The 18,213-nt window shown below is 42.1% G+C and overlaps 1 protein-coding gene across 3 annotated transcripts in view; it reads left to right on the forward strand.

Annotated features, from left to right (window-relative positions):
• Positions 1 to 379: 379 nt before the first annotated feature.
• numb (NUMB endocytic adaptor protein) overlaps positions 380 to 18,213 on the forward strand; it is a 42,931-nt gene continuing 25,097 nt past the window's right edge. The window contains exon 1 of one of the 3 annotated variants that reach the window (XM_042388595.1): positions 380 to 629. The gene's annotated coding sequence lies outside the window, so the exon portion shown is untranslated. The remainder of the gene's footprint in view (positions 630 to 18,213) is intronic. The other 2 variants (XM_042388593.1, XM_042388594.1) reach the window with 2 other exon arrangements.

Raw genomic sequence — 18,213 nt, forward strand, 5'->3', positions numbered from 1 at the left:
GGAGAAAGAGTAGATAATAAGATAATGTAACTTTTTTTTGTAGAAAACACATATTATTATTCAAAGCAGTTTTATATACATGACAAGACATATCTGAGGGTATCTTTAAACTCGTTGCAGTAAAAGTGAATATGTTTATATCCCAAAATGTTAAACTATTCCTTTAAAAAAGAACTGCATCTGGTTAAGTTTTTCTGATCGGGTGGGGTATGAGTTTCGAGGTGACTCATAATAACCAGCATTTGTAAAATCCTGGCAGAGGCCCTGTTTGATTTGTCATCCAGCAGCTGATCACTCCCTTGCAGTGATAAGTCTGATGCGGTGGAGGAGCTGTTACTACTCTGAATGTGTTGTAAGTTTGATCCAGGCCGCACTATCAGCTATCGATCACCTCCAATCTGCACGCGCCCGACCAATGAGGTCGCGCGGAGGCGGTCCGTTGCTAAGGAGGAAGTTTGGTTGAGCCTCTGAGTAGCAGCCATTCAGCGGCGGTGGCTGAAGCGATTGGACTGCGAGCGTCTCTCCCAACACTTTCTGTGGAATTTGAATTATTTTGGCACGGCACGGTTCGTGAGAAATAGGTGACGGCATTAACGGGGGCATCTTCTGGGTCGCAGCGGTGATCACAGGTAGGTTAAAAAGGTGTAACGTGTGTTTTAATCAGCCTGCCCGGTAAAGCTTGTTAGCTCACCGAGCTAAGCAGCAACTAGCTTGTGTTTTTTCGGATGCGGCACACGCAGCTATGTTAGCTACACGGCTCTTAGCTCCCCGCAGACCCAATTACATGGCATTTAGCTCGCTTGCTAACCTGACTAGATAACAGAATGAGGAAAATGTAAGCAATGAGGCTGTCTGGCATCTCTTACGGGGTGCATGGAAAGGTTTGACTCTCCTCTACCCAACGGGCGAAGACGTTAGTTAGCTAGTTAACGATACTCAACTTACCTGGTTAACTTAAAGAGATGAACGTTACTCAGCAAAATAATGACCCATATCGGGACTAAAATGGTGTAATAGCTGCGAGCTAGCACATAATTTGTCATATCATTTTCAGATTGTCACATGAATTACTTGTGTAATATCATCGTTACTAATGTATGCTGGCATTAATTAGGGTGTCTTCATTTGCAATTAAGTTTAGTGACATGGCAAGTTTGTAAAAATGTGTTGACACAATCGAAACATATTGTTAAAAGACAGCTTAGACATTCAGCAACCAGCTATCATACAGGTTGATTGGCTTGAAGATAAATAAAGTGTGACTCATAGTCTTAACACTGGATTTTTGTGAAGTGTGATAATGTGCCCCAGATTCTCTTATATGGAAGTGATATCATTGCTGGACCTTTTGGGTTTGTACTGTATGGGAGTGTGCTCCTGGGAACAACAACCACAGAGCAAGAGATTTCCATTCTCGCCTGCTGTCCCTGATCAGATAAACATCAGTGGTCAGATTACCTTCCACATGCAGACTTAACAAAGTAACTCTGTGATAGATTGTATGTGATTGCCACAGCAGCACACCCATTTGACAAAAACATCTTGTATAATGGACAGTCACTGACATTTGCAATGCTCTCATGAGCCATAATTGTTAAGCCATTACTGCTGTGTCGATGAGGATTGTGACATGAATTAATACAAGCTGAGATATCTATTTTGGCTCATCTAATTTTTAACACCAGGTCTTATACGTATTTGCACATGCCATCATGTAAAACTCCAGTGTGAAATCTGATCGTTTAAGTCTGTTTAAAAATGATGCTACTTGTATTTATGTGTTTACTTAACCTTTATTTTACCAGGCAAGACGGCAAGAACAGTTTCTTATTTACAATGATGGCCTTGCAAGTGCCAGAAGACACTTGAAAGGGAGTCAAGGAGGGTAGGGAACAAAAAACAAAGAAGAATGACTAATTAATTAAACAGAAGTAAAACAATTAACGTATGTTTCATAGGGGTGCAACAAATAAATATTTTCAGTGTCGATTGTTTTGCCAATTGTTTTCTAAATTGACCAATTAATTGTTCTGCCTATAAAATGTCAGAAAATAGTGAAAATGCTTATTATATTGTCTCAGTGCCCAAGATGAAAAAACTAAAGAGATTCAATTTACTACCAGAAATGGCAAAATGCATCAAATTAAAAAAGATTAAAGAATCTGAACCCAACAAATACTTTACACTTTTGCTTGAAAAATCAAATTAATCTTTTTTGTTGTTGTTGATCAGCTAATCGATTATTTGACGATTATTTCAGCTCTGATGTCATACAGTATTTATGCAGATGGTTTAAGGGTTTCCTAACAATTAGGAAATTAGATATAACCATTAGACAGGGGAAGCAGTGTAAGAAGAGAGATTAATCATTTTGCTGTTTTTTTCTTTTGGAAATTCGTGAAAGTAACTCTCGGCTTGACTCATCTCACAAAATGAGGGAGGCAAGATTGGCCCTCTGCCACCAATCCCACTGTGCAAGTCTGTCAGCTGTTTGAGAAAGAAGGAGAATGCAAGAGCAAGACTCTGTCCGAAGCTTTGTGATTCACTCTGTGGGTGAAACTAGCGTTACTCCTAGCAGCTCACTCTGTTCTCAAAGGAGAGGCCCATTCTTGGCAGCAAGCCGTACATGTGAATGCTGAGTAGTGATGCAACACGGGTAGATAAACTTGCTGTGCGATGACAAAGCAATCAAAGGGCTTCATTTTTGTCCCCTGATAGCAACAAGATAGTGGAGTTTCTTGGCGCTTCTGGTGAAAGTAGAGTGAATCCGTGATATCGGCTTAGCTTTCAGTCCTGTGCTAACTGAATAAATTTGAGATGACAGGAATGGGAGGTATGACTCTAACTTCTTTTTCAACATCAAACAGTCTGGGTTGCCGCAGTTATGTCTGTGACCATCTCACAGTTTGCTCACCTGTCCCTTTTATTTGTCATGTTAATCCTTACTTCTGGCTGCAGCTTTGATGCGGGCCATTGAACGTGCTTTGCCGATGGCGTCATCCATAACCCGTGCTTGTTGTCAACATCATGGTACAATAAAAATGGCGGCACACCAAGCTTATTTTGAACAAACTTCTACCTTTTTTTTGATATCTGTGGGCAGGTGAGAATAAGGACATGTAAACTGAGATGGTGCACCCAGATGTCTGAACATTTGTTTCTTTTCCCCTTGAATTGCGCTATGGTTCAGTGAGATCACATTCTGCTATTTTTTTGTGTGTGTGTATAAATATCATTATTGTCAGAGAGTTATGACCAAGAATGCAGATGAGTCCATCATGCATAAACAAAGTTACAGGAACTATAGCGGGATTTGTTTTGACACTCTCCTCTGCCAAAAAAGTAACCTTGTGGGATGATAGGTTACCAAAACACTGTTAATAAAAGAGCCGCGTGCAGTCTGGGGACTTTTGCTTAAAAGGCCTTTTGCACTTATAATCGGGCAGTGTGAATTGAGATGAATTGCATACAAAAAAGTCAACTTTGCGTTCATGGTTAAGCTACAAGAAAATGACCTGTAAATTGGATGGCACCTGGGTGGAAGCTGGACAACTTCTAACGATCCCTTCAGAGGACGAAAGTTCTTGTGAGCATCATTAACATCCGGGTCCGCGTGGCTTCGGTCCTTTTGCATCATGAAGAAGGCATGCAATCTGCACTGGTTAGATGTACACGAGGCACCATGTTCTGAGCTGATTGGGAACGGATCCAAGAGAGACACTCTGAGAAGATTCAACCAGAGGGGAGGTTTTAGAATCAGGATCTCAAATGTGCAGCTGACCCCATTTCAACATAAGTAGCCTAAAATAGGTTCTGTGGATCTGCAGAGTTGGTTAGAGCCCTGCGTCTTTGAGATGTATGTTGATAAGCTGTGTTATCTGTTACCGCAGAGGGAGATTGTTGTCGGTTCGTCACATTTTCATGTAGTGGTTATCACTCTGGAAGAGCTGTCACACAAAAATCTGAACAGTCACATTATGAAAACTACAGAGCATCTTTGACTATGTTTACATGACACAAACAGCAGATGACATGTTTACGTTTGTTGCATTGTTCTGACAACTCTAAAAGCTCAGTTAGGTGGTGTTGGGATAATAATCTGAAATTCAGACCTGACCAACATTGCTTTCTTATTGCACAATTACACAAATAAAAAACTTATAAGAAAACTTTCCAGTGCACATTGGCAAGAATTTGTGTTTCTCCACAAAAAAAAAAAAAACCCCTAAAAACTAAACTAAACAAAAAACCGGTGTTAACCAGATTACTGTCGGTCTCTTAACCCAGTAAAGGAAACTTGCTGAGTTTTATTTTTACATTCATGTTTTTGAAATCAGTTAAGAATAGTTACTACAGTCCATTTAATCTCATTTTTTTTTCACAAACCATGCAGTATTTGTATCTGTAGGCTGTTTCCTAATGGCCGTGTTTTGCTGTGTCAGCACTCATTTAAAAAATGAAAAACAACAAGGCATGGATGGGTGTTGCGTGGGTTTTTTTTTTAGTGCTTTGAACGCAGTTCTCTGAGTGTCCCCATTTGGGACAATATCTTTAGCTCTTAATTAGGTCTGAGGGGCTTTGAGCTCTTCTTCTTGCGCTGGCTGTTTAAACTGTTAAAAAATTAGGGCTTCAAGGGTTGGGGGGGGTGCATCACTGTATGCGAGGAGTTGCCTTTCAGGTTTGCGTCTGTATCACTCCTCGCTAGGTATGGTATGGGGCTCAGGGACTCCTTTTGTCTCTCTGGGCCCCTATATAGAGTGATACCTGAGCCTCCCAGACTGGAACAGCTCATGCTTTATTCAGCTCTCTGATCTCTGCTTTAATTACGAGTGACCCAGGACAGAGTTGACCGGTGGTGTATCTCGCAGGGTGGGAACTCTGTAGCAGCCATCAGTGCCAGCCAGAGTGCTAGAAGTGTAATATGTAGAAGTGTCACCTCAGGAGGAGACATCTATTTTTAAAACAAAACAATAAGAATGGCCAAAAATGTCACCAATATCTTACAATAACCCTGAAATATGTATTAAAATAGGAAATTAGGTCTCTCTCTCTTTCCTCCCAGCCTTTTCATTGGGTTGCCAGCTACTGGCAGCGGTTTCTTTTTTTCTTTTTCTTTTTGCAGTTTGGCCTCCTCCTTGTTTTCTGGCTCCTTGTCTGTCTGGATTATCAGGACCACTAATTATTTTTTTTACCACAAATATTTGACTGTGGCATTGACATATTCATGATCTTTTTCTAGAGGGTTTCTACGACCAAATGTTAATTACCTGTTAAAACAACATTTAATTACAGAGAGAAGTGTGTACGAGTCTTAACCTGCAGCTGCATTTGTAGTATGATTTTAAAAATGTGTCTGTGAGTCTATGTGTGGGTGACAAGAAGATCTGATTTTGGTATTGGCTTTATAAAACCACTTTTGTGCATTTCATTTCTCAGTTTCTCTGTATGTACTAATGTGAACTCCTCACTGTGTGGATAGTGTAATAACTTCTGTCTGAAGTGACGTGCACGTGTGTGTGTGTGTGTTTGTGTCTAACGACTCCCCTTCCATAGCATGTGTGACAGTGATTGTAAAGGGACTCTGTGTATGCGTGCAGGAACTATCTCTGGTATACTGCAGCTAGATATATCTGTCCTCGGTTAGGAGGCGCAGGTGACCGACTATGATGAAGAAATGACTGTCCACAGTCTTTTCCACAAACACTGTCCAGGACTATATTCCAGTCTGAGCTGAACATGGGCCATGAACATGTGCAGTGGTATCTAGGAAGACACAGCAAAAACAATAAATAAGTTTTTGCACAGATGGAGGACTGCAGATTTTTGCCTCCATCACTTATGTTGTAAGTGCGTGATGAAGGGACCTTCTGATAGTCAGTATGAACAGGAGGAATTATTATGGCAAGAAAACCTATTTTCAATGTTCATTTGGGCACCTGACCATTGTTTTAAGACAGACTTGAAAAACTTTGAACCTGTCCTTTAAATCACAATACTTTGGTGCACAGGCAGAATTTTGTCTGTAACCCTTTTTTGTCAGTTTTATTCTTTGATGTATATTTCATCAGATACTATTTGATTGATGAGTCATTTCAGTTTTATGCTGTATTTTATTCCAGAAAAGTTCTTTGACCGATGATAATAAGACAGCTTTTTATACCGGTGTGTTGGAGAAGTTTGGTTTATTTAAAGGTTTTTGTAGAAAGATGTGTTTATACTCAGCTACGTAAGGTATCAAAAGAAATACAGCTTTGGTATCAAGACCAAAACACAAGTATTCTTTATTGGCATAAACTGAAAAAGGAATCAATAATATCCATAATCTTTAATTAAAATGTCCCCAGAAACAAGCTCTCCTCCCCCAGTGTAACATATCTCGTCTCTCCAGGCCTCAATGCTGTAAGATTAGACTCTTCTGCTGACTCGTGGTTTATAGGGAAGCTCCTTCTGGCCCATATGGATCTACTTGGACCGGCACTGGCTGTTGTGTAACCGGAGTTTGTCTGATCCAAAGTCCACTGGCTTCTGTGTTGCTGTTAGATAACTGTATGAGTATGTATGAGTAGGCAAAATATTCAGCGATGAGACAGTCAAGTTCAATGGCATAATTGACTTATTTGCTTATTGCAGCAATGACTAAAGAGATATTGTTGTGGCGGTTTATGAACAGTTTCGCGTCACTGTACTGTTGACAGTGAAGAGAGGAGCAGCACAGCAGCCAACTTTGTAGCCTGGTCTAATCGATGATGAACGTTCCCCAGCACAAGAAAGATGTCAATTATTAATGAGCTGAATATCATGTTCTGTCTCAAGTAGAGAGGCTTGGTTTTTGTTTATAAATCATTTCTGCTAGCTTGCAGTTGTGTCAGATACCAGACTGTTGGTGAGAGGAAAGCGAGAGGTAAAGAATATAACACTTGTGTTGGAGAGGTCACATAGTTAGATTTACTTTGTTTTGTCAGCCCACATTCCTCTCAGATAATGTGAGGTAAGTCAGAAGCAGGTAGTTCAGCCTTTTTCCTGTCTAGGAAGGGGTTATCAGTAGAAAGGGGCGGCGAGGAACGTGTTTCCTGTGTGTTGCATCACTGTGCAGCAAGTACTGCCTTGAGCACTGCAGCTTTTTGTTTACCACAGAATTACAGATACAGGTGTACGCGCAGCATGTAGACACACACGTGTTCTACACATGTCGCTTATGTTTTATGGCAGAGACAGGTTAAGTGCGTTAGAACGCCCGAAATGCGCAATAGCAGGTTCACACTCTCTACAGTATTGCACCATTCCTCCACCACCAAGCGGTCTGCGGAGAGCGATGTCTGGCTTGTGAGAGTGCCACTGTGCTGAGTCGACAGGAGGGGAACAATGGCTTTGCTGTGCTGCTTGTCCATTTGGCCGCCTTCATGCAGCATTTCAGCGAGGGGCACCGTCGGCTTTTGGCTCTGTGAGCCGTGTTGACCAGGCCTTTGCCTGCTGGTCACTGACCCGTTGTGCCCACAGTGCCTGCAGCTCGTCAGGCCTCTGAGGGCTGCCGATTATCCCACAGTAATTGGTGCCTGGGCTCTGGCTGATCAAAGGTGCCCAGCTGATTGTGGAGCCCTGGTAATTTTCCATCCTCTGATGCTCTGCAGTCCTTGCCTACATGCCTGTTCGTCTTTCTTCCTGCCTGTTTGCCTGCCCAGACCCTGTCTCTGGACAAAGGCTCGATGTCTGCTGGCTTTATTATTCCTGTTTCTCATAAGAGATGACAGGGCATGGCTGTCCTTTCCTTGCCCTTTCAAAAAAAAACATTCATCCTCTTTTAAATGAAGTTTACGAATGTGGAAATATTGGTAGAACTCAAATTTAAAGATAATTTTAAGGTCTCAAGTTCAAGCCCTGAAGCTGTAGTGTCCAACAGCCATGTGACTTGGAAAACGTCCTAGAGCAATACACCTACACTTCAGTCATGTGCCATGCAAGTTTCCAGTTCAACCAAAGTCTACACCAGCTGATAGTATTGATTACTTTCTATTCTCTGCTTGAAGGTTTGCCAACCAGTGACGTCATCTGGTATAGTAGTGGCTTAGGTTGAACTGAAAACCTGCTTGTTTGTAACCCTCATTTTAACCAGGCATGGTTATCGAATAAAAACAATAGCAAAATGTAAAACGGCTTTATTGCCTGCCTGATTCCAATCTTTGGCTGCAGAAAATGAGCTTGATTGAGGCTGCTTGACTACGTGAATGGACGTGGCGACATCAGCTCTTATGCTCATATTACAGCTTTCCCTTTTGGACTCTTTTACGAAAGATTTGTCCAACATTTTGGAAAAAGAAGGCATCTACCATGACCACTGCATGATTGCTGGCATTAAAATAAAAGCACACCACTGAATTAGTTGCTTGCCACTTAGAGGCCGTTTCTCTCATACACACGACTCTCTATAAGCGTTAGAATCATGACATTTTGGAGTAAAACCTGTCATGATATGATCTGATCTTATTCTCACTGACATTCCTGGAGTTGTTAGTCCAGATCCAGTCTCAAACCTTTGCAGATGCTTTTAAGGCCGGTCTTGGAAATCACCTTCATCGCAGCAAAGATGGAAACCTTTGCTGTATTTCCAGATGCAGTCCTCTGTTCACTAATCTAATTTAACAACACAGCTAACACTAATCCCAGCCAGACCTCTACTAATAAGCAACATAACATCGAATCAGAAGGTAAAATACAAATCTATATATAGCCATAGGTTTAAAGTAGCCGTGGACCTCCTCAGTGTCATTTTCTGGAAATGAAGTCCTGTTCCACCCCTGTCTGTGCTGCACCATAAATCTGTTGGGTAAATACTCAGATAGCAGTTTTGTTTAATCTGTTGTATAACTTTGTATTCTACAGTCATCCTCTGCATGACAAATAACCCAACCAGGATACAAAGAACGGAGCTCAGGTACTGTACGTGAAAGGAATTCCTGAAATAAGTAAGCAGCTCAACAGCTGCACTGAATACTACAGCTCCATTTACATTCATTCTCACAAGACCAGTTTGGTTGGCTGATTCCTGACGTCAGTACAAACCCGCCTCGCATCATGTGGACTCCTGTTACTGTTTGTCTCCTTTTTCTCTTTCGGAGCTTCTAGACTCAAATATCTTAATAGTCACAGAAATCAGATTTTTTTTTTTATCCTCATATTTTCATAATTCAGTATGTTTTAAGTTCAGTTCATGTTGAGGGCAGGTGAGGTGAACAGGAAATTATTTGTGTTTGTGTGTTTGTGTGTGTGTACTGCATGCGTATGTGTGTTTCTGTGTGTCTTGGCCAGGTCAGAGGGGCAGTGTAGCGATTGCATGTCTGTTCACTCAGCAGGAAGTTCCTGTTCCACTCCATCCGTTCATCACTCCTGCTGCTAGACAAATACTGCTACTGACACACACACACACACACACACATACAGTGTAAAGGCCACTGACCAATGACACTGTGTTGCCATTTACCAGTAGCATTGTTGGGATGAAAAGCTGTTTTATTGACAACACATTGACTCTGCAGCTGGAAACATGGAGTGGGTTCTCTGTTTGATATCGATTCCATTGAGGATTTTCCATGTAATCAGTTTTCATTCTCTCTCCCCGTCCATACCACTCACTTTCATCTCTCATTTCATTCATTCTCTTTATAATCGTTTACACGCCGTCACCTCTTCATATGTCTCTGCCTTTAACTCTCTCTATCACTCGTGTGTGTGTGTGTGTGTCGCCTGCTCTGTCTTACTCCTCCTGGGCGTCTGTGTTCTGCCGTATCTAAGTGACATGCATGTTCTAAAGTGTGTATGTGATGCATCACAAAGTGTCAAAAGTGCGTGTCAATGTCAGACGCCAGCAGTGGAGTGTTTAAAGCCCCAGAAGAATACATTTCCCCTGCAGCCATCTCTAGATGATGATTGGGAGAGCAGTGAAGAGTGACAGGCCTTCATCACTCAGTGGACACACACTCTGACACCATTCCTCACTGAGAGGCTTTCCTCACCTCTTATGCACTTAAATAGCCTGCCTAATTTATCTTTCTGGACATATAAAGACAGGAAACAAACTGTTAAAGTCGCCCCTTTTTTTTTTTTGAAGAAATGCCTGCTAGTTGAAAGGCGTTCTTCATTATTTATTTGAAATTTTTCACGTTGCTTATCACTGCTCCTGTCACTTTAGCTGGAATTATCCACATTATTTAGAAACACGTGACTACAAATTATGATATAAGCAGGAAAACTTTTTTTTTTAACCTCCTTTTAAAAGGTCTAAAGGTCTAAAAACGTTTCCCAGTTCTGTGACTCATTTGTATCCTAGGTGACACCGTGACAAGCCTTGTGCAAAGAGAAAGAAAAACTGCCACTATAAAAAGTGTCTGCCAGTTTTATAATCTCTTTTTTACCAAGAAAGGGGACTGTCATGTTGTTAATGACAAAAACGGCCAGCCTTTAGTCATTCGCAACATCTGCCAGGACAGCCCTACCACATTAAAGCAAATTGTAAAGGGTCCGCTAACTGCTACCGACAACTCGATTTTAACTTTCCCCTTCTGCATTAGAAGCACACATAGAATAGAAAAATGATCCCCGTGCTTAATTCCTCCTGGAGCAAGTTAATTGGCTCCGATCACAGCATCATGTTTCTTCCTTTGTAGTCTTTCCTTTGTCGCTGAAAGCAGCGTGAATTTGTGATCATGTCACAGTCACAACATTTGATCGATAAATGTTTGATATTAACTGAGCTTTTGCCTGCGGCTGTCAGGCCAGTTACATCGGTGTGGGTCAGTGCGCTATAATCATAGCTTCTTTTTAAGAGTCATTTCAAAGCTGCAGGGCAAGCATCTCCTCTGGGTTGAAGGGAGAAGGGTGAGAGGACTTTAGGGAGGAGGATAAGCAGAGTTGGGCAAACGGGTCTCTGACTTCTCACCATTTAACAAACACTTGAATATTACTTTGTTGTGTTAGAAGAAGGGTAAGGAAACTACTTGGCTGCTATTGTAGGTCAGCAGAGGACAAGTAACCATAAACATTTAGCAACGTGTTTATACTCACAAGTTGTCAGAATTGGCTTAAGGACCAAGATGTGGTCACAAGTAAAATAACATTTTGTTTCAATTTCAGTTTCACTGTTATCATAAAGTTTCACCTAACCTTGCTCAGAAGGATTTATTATGTCTTTTCATAGAGTGATTGCTTCTTTCTTTCCTATTTAAGTTCCTGATTACTCCCTTGAGAACTAAACTGTACTTTAAATTGGTGGTAAAATTGAAAGCATTTTTACAGTTGGGAGTAGGGAGGTGGTGGTTGTCTATGTGTGTGTCAGCAGTAATGAATGTGTTTCTAAAACCCAGCTACAGTCTGTCACCTGCCCTGTTGTGGTTAAATCAGAGATGTCCGTGCTGTCAGTGCAGAGCAGTGCAAGTGTTAACCATGAGATCTTTTACTGGTAATTGCTGAATCTCAAACTAACAAATGTGTAAGAAATTTGCACAGATTTCCTTGAGCATGTCACTCAACTATTAACATCATCTTTGGTATTTTATTTTTCTCCTCTGAATCAGCAGCTCTGCAGGAAGTGCTGTCTGGTGCCTGTCTGTTTTTACGTCCATGCTCTGCATGCTAACTGGCTCGCACTAAGACAACCAGACCTGTTTAACTTGATGGAAACAGTGTGTCTGTCTGTGTTGGACATGATGTGATACAGCCCAAGCCACTCTTCTTGGGGAAATGGCTTGTCAGTTTGTGGTTAAAACCTCTCAGCCTTTCTTGACCATAACAGGTTTCAGTCTGGTCATTTTTTGTGGTTGCTCATAAAGTGAGTGTTCTCGCATGGGACTTTAACCAAAGTTCTCAGATCGTGATAATCTCTCCGCCCACTCACAAATCCACGTAGACCTTAGATCAGACCTTAGACCAGCATTCTTTCTCGGAGACTCTATAAATGTGCTAATGCCTGCTTTTTGTTGTGAGTCAACCATAAGCAGGATTAATAGATCATGTATTAACAGCACTTTGCTGAGGCCTGGTGAATATGTAACAGTGGTTATGTTTCCTCAGGTCAGAGCTGTGCTCGGGGAGAATACTCAATGTGTAGTATTTGGCTTGATCTCCCCTCCTTTCTGCAACTCTTCTAATAGCACTTTACTTCTCACAAGAACATTAAAGCTTAATAAAAGAGACAATTTGGCTCTGGGGCCTTGAAGAAGCTTGTCATCTTTCTCACTCGTGAGTGTGTTTTTTCATCAGCATTGTTTTTTCTGAGTGTGTGTATTGTGTTTTTATTTGTGGGTGTATAGCAGGCGTGAGTTTATCCACATCTGTTTGTGTGTTCTCCTTGCCGCAGCTTTGTGTGTGTGTGTGTGTGTCTAACTAGAGTGATGTCAAGGGGAAAAAGTAAACATGGTTTCCATGAGTAGCTTTTTTGCTCCGAGGTTTACTCAAAGTTTCCCAGCAGAGTTCACTTCTAGAGTGCAGACAATGTGTTGCAGTTCACTCAGTGATCGCCTCTGAGGAGCTTAAAGAATAGGTTCACAATTTTTCAAGTCTGTCTTATGGTGTGTTCACACAGAACGTGAAGTGAATTTTTCACGTGACAAGATTGCATACTAAGTCAATGCAAAGACGCGGATAGACGCGAATTTGCGTCTGTTTACACCAGTATGACTGTGTCAGTATGACTGTTGTTAGCAAGAGGACTGAACTGTAATGATGGCAGGCAGGCTGAGCTTCAGTAGCATCACTGCGCTGGCTCCCATTGTCCAGGTGGGGACTAGTGGGTGCTTGTCGTTGCTCACTGGCTGTTGGGGATGAATAAACGCAAACGATCCCACGGTCAAACTCGCAAGAGTAGCAGAGAACGAGAAAATTTGCTTTGCGTCTGGTGTGAACACAACATTAAAAAAAAACAGTCAGGAGCCCATATGAACACTGAAAGAGATTTTCATCACTGTAATCATTCCTCCTGTTCATACTGGCCAGTAAAAGATCCCCTTCAATGTGCTTTCAATGTAAGTGGTGGTTGCGGTGGAAGTATAGTAACAAAAAGAGGGACTTTGGCACTAAAAAGACTATAACGTTGAAAGATACTGACTTGATTTGACTGATTTGGACAGCTGAAGATTCATATTAGCTTCAGATGAACTTTGAAATACATTTTTACACAGAAGGAGAACATGATCAGAAACTGAATATCTTACGATTTTGGACTGTTCAGAGAAAAACAAAGGTTGTAAGAAATTAAAACTGGCATTTTTCTGACATTTTATAGACATAACAATTAATCAATAATGAAAATAATCATTAGTTGCAGCCCTAGATTCTTCTTAGATGAAGAATAAAGAACATATAACTGTTTTAGGTCAGCCGGTTTACAAACTAACAGCCACTTTATCAGCCAGTGTGCAAACTCTCACAGCCCATGGCTGCCACATGAGTGGGTACCTATTGTGTTCTCAGCAGCAGTCTGCCGTAAAGAGGTACGAGGATTGATGGAGTTGGGGCACTTAGACCACTACATCAAACCCCTCCTAGCAGGCCAGTGCTTTTAGTCAGCAGCCCCTCTACACAGCATGACTATATTGTTTACAGGTCTATTCATTTAATTGAAGCTCTACTCTATTTGGCGTACCATCTCCTCTGGAAAGAAGTTTTTTAAAAACAATTACAAAAATGCTACTTAGGGGCAAATACAAGGGACATAAATCCCAAGGATGCCTCCTTGATGCCCTGTGTGGCCTTTGGTGGAAACCAGGCTGGGACCCTGACTATTGATTCAGTCTGTGAATCATGGCCGGGGCACGCCTGAGGGGAGACGATACAGTGACAGTGATTTGCCACTCCCCGGTGCCAGGGTACTGCCCTGGCTGTTTAAATGTGGCCTCAGCTGTTGCCCGAAGTGATGTGTGGCTCTCCCTTTTGAATGGCCAGCTGGCTGGTCGACTTGCTGTCGGGCAGGGCCCCCTTAATACCACGCCTGGCCGCTCCTAGATACATGCACACAAACAGAAGCATGACCACACACGCATGTGAGATCCATAGATACTGATGCACAGTAGAGGTGGCTGGAGAGAAGAGCAACTCAATATTCCCTGTGCAGCAGTCTGGGTCCAATTTTCTTCCTCTGTCTCAGCCCTTATCCCGGTCGGTCATGTGTTCTCAGGAAACGAGGGTCATCGTGTCTCGCTGGGGGCAGGGAACAGATTGAAGGACTCTGAAATGATTCAGTGGCAGACAGGGAGTGAGTGAGCCATGCAAACAGTAGCCAGCACTTCTATTCCCTTTCCCACCGTTTCCTTCCTCTATGGAGTTCCACCCATTCGTACCAGATCGTCATCGCTCTCTTTCTGGCCTTTGAACATCTTGAATCTCCTAAAATAGTTGGCTTTTCAGGAATAGAAAAACTATTATTTTCCTGCTGACTTAGTCATGTTTCAGTATTTTTATTATTTCAGATTGCTCTCAAGCTAGTAATGTCTTCTACATTTAGCTGACATGGACAGTTTTAGACTGCAGCAAAGAACATATTATATTGCAGGTCAAGACATTGCAGTCTGCTGTTTATAGTTTGTTTTGCACTTTGTCTCTTAGCTCTGCATCCATCTCTTCATCTATCATTGTGTGAAGCTCTGGTGTCAAGTTGTTTGTGTGGATGACTTCGAAGACACGTTGCTGTACTTGGCAAATAAGGAGATTGTGATTATTGTGGTGATACTGATGGTTCAGAGTGTACAGATCGTTGAAGCAGAGAGTGCGGCATGCTGAGCCGGAGCAGCTGGCAATGAGTTGGACTGTTTACTGACAGTCTCTCTTTCCACCAGCGCGGACAGGCTGCTTTATTGTGCATTGTTTTATTTAGTAGTAGTTACGCTATGTACAACCTTGTGAAGTCAACTACAGTAATAGGCTATGATGAAGGCAGGAGTGATCCCGACAATGGGGTCACAAATGTATCAATAAATCTGTCTTACCAGGTCAAAAAAATTATGTCCAAATGTTATAGTGTTTCTCCTTGTTGTACATAACATTTTAGCACATAAACAGCTCATTTTATAAAAAAAAACCGTGCCAGTAACATTTGATTGCTAGTAGTCTTGTCAGTTTTTGAGACTTCTTGATGGTTATTCACCTTGACTGTTTCTCTGATGACCATGACTAAGTTGTCTGTCACGGTGCAGCCTACATTATAGACACCTGGACCAAATTTGGCTTTCTAGACAAAGACAAAGCTGTCTCCATTTTTGATTATTCTGAAAAAAATCGGATTCTGTCGGGAAAGCTGTCTTTTTGGACGGAAAACAACTGAGCACAGATTGGGTAGAGCTACAGAAATACACTCTGGTCTGCACATTTTCAGCAGATACCAATTATTTAGTACTGACAGCATGCAACTACTGAAAACATATAATGACAATGAATTAGCTCTGTCTGGACCAGACTGCTCCTGATGCCCCTGGCAAATGTGATACAATAATTAACTGTGCTGATGCATGTGACCCAGAATATTACATTTAGGGGTTAGCATTAATAAAGAGAACAGCAGGATGCCCAAACCCACTTTGTTTCTCTCGCACTTGAATATTGAATGTCAATATCAGACCGTCATTAAATTGATCGGTGCCCTGAGCAACGATGTTACATGTCCGTTGTGAATTTTTCAATTGCAATCGTGGTCAGTTTATTGTATTTACTGTGCAGTTATTGCTTGTAAAATACCAAAAGACTGGCTGGCAAACACATGTCCCTCTGTCGTCACCGTAAACTTACCAACCAGGGTGCCAGAGAGCAGGAGGGAGATGGTCAAATCACTGTGATGCATCTCTGGGGAACTACTGTGGCCTCCTGACATTTGACCCTGATCTTGGTCTGGTAGTTTCCCCCCAGACATCGGGGTTCTCTCAGCTCTTCACTTGTGTGCCCAGCTTTCATGTTGATGCACTTTCAGATTTTCTCCTTGTGTTTTTTTTTTTTCTATCCCCCTTTTTTACATAAGCATGCCAAGCCACAAACCGGGGCCGGAAAATTGGATTACCACGGTAACAGCATTTTTCAAATTCTCTCTTCATATGGCCGTTTGGGAGCAGAACAGAGGCACTATCACCTCAAGTCGGCCGGCTCCCCCGATAACAGGGCTCAGCCTAGATATGCCGGACGGGCATGCTTTGCATTATGGATGGTTGGCCTTATTGATTGAGGCTATCCTATCTCATTGTTGTGTTCTAACTATAAACTCAGGCTGGACACAGATAACATGTAATTCCCTGAGCAGAGCAGTATAAAATAGGATGAAGAGTATCGGCTGGCACAGTGGTGGGGCAAGTCATGAAAGGAGACAGTGAGGCCTTTTTGTCTTTAATTGCTGCCCATTCTCTCTCATTCTCCGTCTCTTTCTCTCACGCTCGCTCGCTCTCCTAGCCTCTCCCTCCCTCCCTCTATCTCTTCTTTGAAACCCAACCGCTGTACTCATCCCTAGGATCCTTCTGCAAGGATTAATCAGTTTTCCATTCCTGGAGAGATTATTCAAATACTGTTACATCTACAGCCAGCAGCAGCAGTCCCTCCCTCCATCCCTCTCTATGTCCCGAGCAGCAGCACAACACTGACTGAGGGGAAAAGTCATGTTCTTTCTCTTTTATTTTTCTTTAGTTTTGTTTCTGTCTGTGTCTCTGTTGATCCTGTGTGTGTGTGTGTGTGTGTGTGTGTCTTCTCTGTTTTTGTCTCACGTTCGCACCCTCTCTCTGCGATTACCACCAGAGTTGGCTCCGTGCGCCCTTATGTCCGTAATTGTCCAGTGAGCATGTTGATGATATTGCATGCGAGAGTCCTGAGAGAGTTGCATGCTTTTTTTGTCATTCACTGTTGCTTGTTTCTGTGTATATGGACACAGGCGGAGTATAAATGGTCCTTGTGTAATTGTACTCATTAGTGCTGGTAGGAGAACAGCCAGAGATCCTCACGGCTTCACACTATAGGAGATGTGACAGCTCCAGCAGGGTTCAGACCTTGCTGTCCTACACCAAAGCCTTTACCTCCCCACCCGCCTTTTCTCAACAGTCTCCCTCCCTTTCTCAATCTCCTTTATGCCTCTCTATCCTCTATTCCCTGCCTTTTGTTGTTTTAACAAAGTGCATTTAAGTATAGCTTTACTTTTGAGGCTCTAAAAGCAGACATGTTTCCTTTTGACATGATTTAGTGCTGTCAGTCAGTAAAATTCTCTGATGATTGGACTTGTGCTTTTGGACAGCAAGTACCCTTCATATCTGGCTTATTTTGTTCGGTCAGGCTATACCCTTTATATAAACATAGGTATACTTTCGTAATGCTGGGATATTTGTTGTTAACAGAGAAGTTTTCTCTTTAAAAAGCTTCAGTCTTAGACTCAGAATAAACATTGCTGAGGCAGAGCAAAATACTCTTCATGGAAAGTAACTCCAGTAAACCAAAATGTAGTGCAAAAACACAACATTGCTTATTGCATGAGGAGCGCGGCTCACTTTTCTCAATGGGAATAAACAGAGTTCCTTTGAATCTGCTATTGCTTTGATGAGGTCCAAACAGCAAAATTTAGAAGTCACTCCATTTATATTTAGTTGTGTTTGTTTGCTTCACTTGAAAGGACATCGCCGGTGTATTTCTTTGTACTGTTGCCATTAATGCCGACAATGATCATAAACTCTGTGATGTATTTGCCAGAGTCAGAAACTGTTACTTTATTTTATACTGCAAGGTTTTATTTACCTCCTCGAGGTCATAACTTTTCATCGATTGGATTTTTTTAGAATTCACTTCCAAACATATTTTGAAGACATACTGATGCAGTGAAGAACATGATGCTTGTTTTTAATGAGCCTCAGATAAACACAAACCTGAAGGAAAATGTGCTGAATCCTCCGACCCTACCCCTCAGTTTCTTCAGCTATCTCTCTCTCTCTCTATCTTTATCTTAACCTCTTGCTCCTCTCCATCTCAATTATTTAGCTTCCTTCCTTCGCTCTTTTCCCTCCTGCCCCTTACCTTGACTTCTCGCTTCCTTTTCTTCGTCGTCACCTTTCCCCCGTCTGAATCTGCCGCTCGATCTTCGTCTCCTTTACCTTTACCTCCCTCCTTGTCTTCGTCTCTCTGGCTCATGGCCAAACAAGGGGCTAAACCCACCTCACATGACCCATACCAACCCACCCGTTCACCCCGACACTCTGCAGCAGGCCAACACAGCCA

Source organism: Thunnus maccoyii, chromosome 16 (assembly GCF_910596095.1).
Source record: "Thunnus maccoyii chromosome 16, fThuMac1.1, whole genome shotgun sequence".
Lineage (NCBI taxonomy): Eukaryota > Metazoa > Chordata > Actinopteri > Scombriformes > Scombridae > Thunnus > Thunnus maccoyii.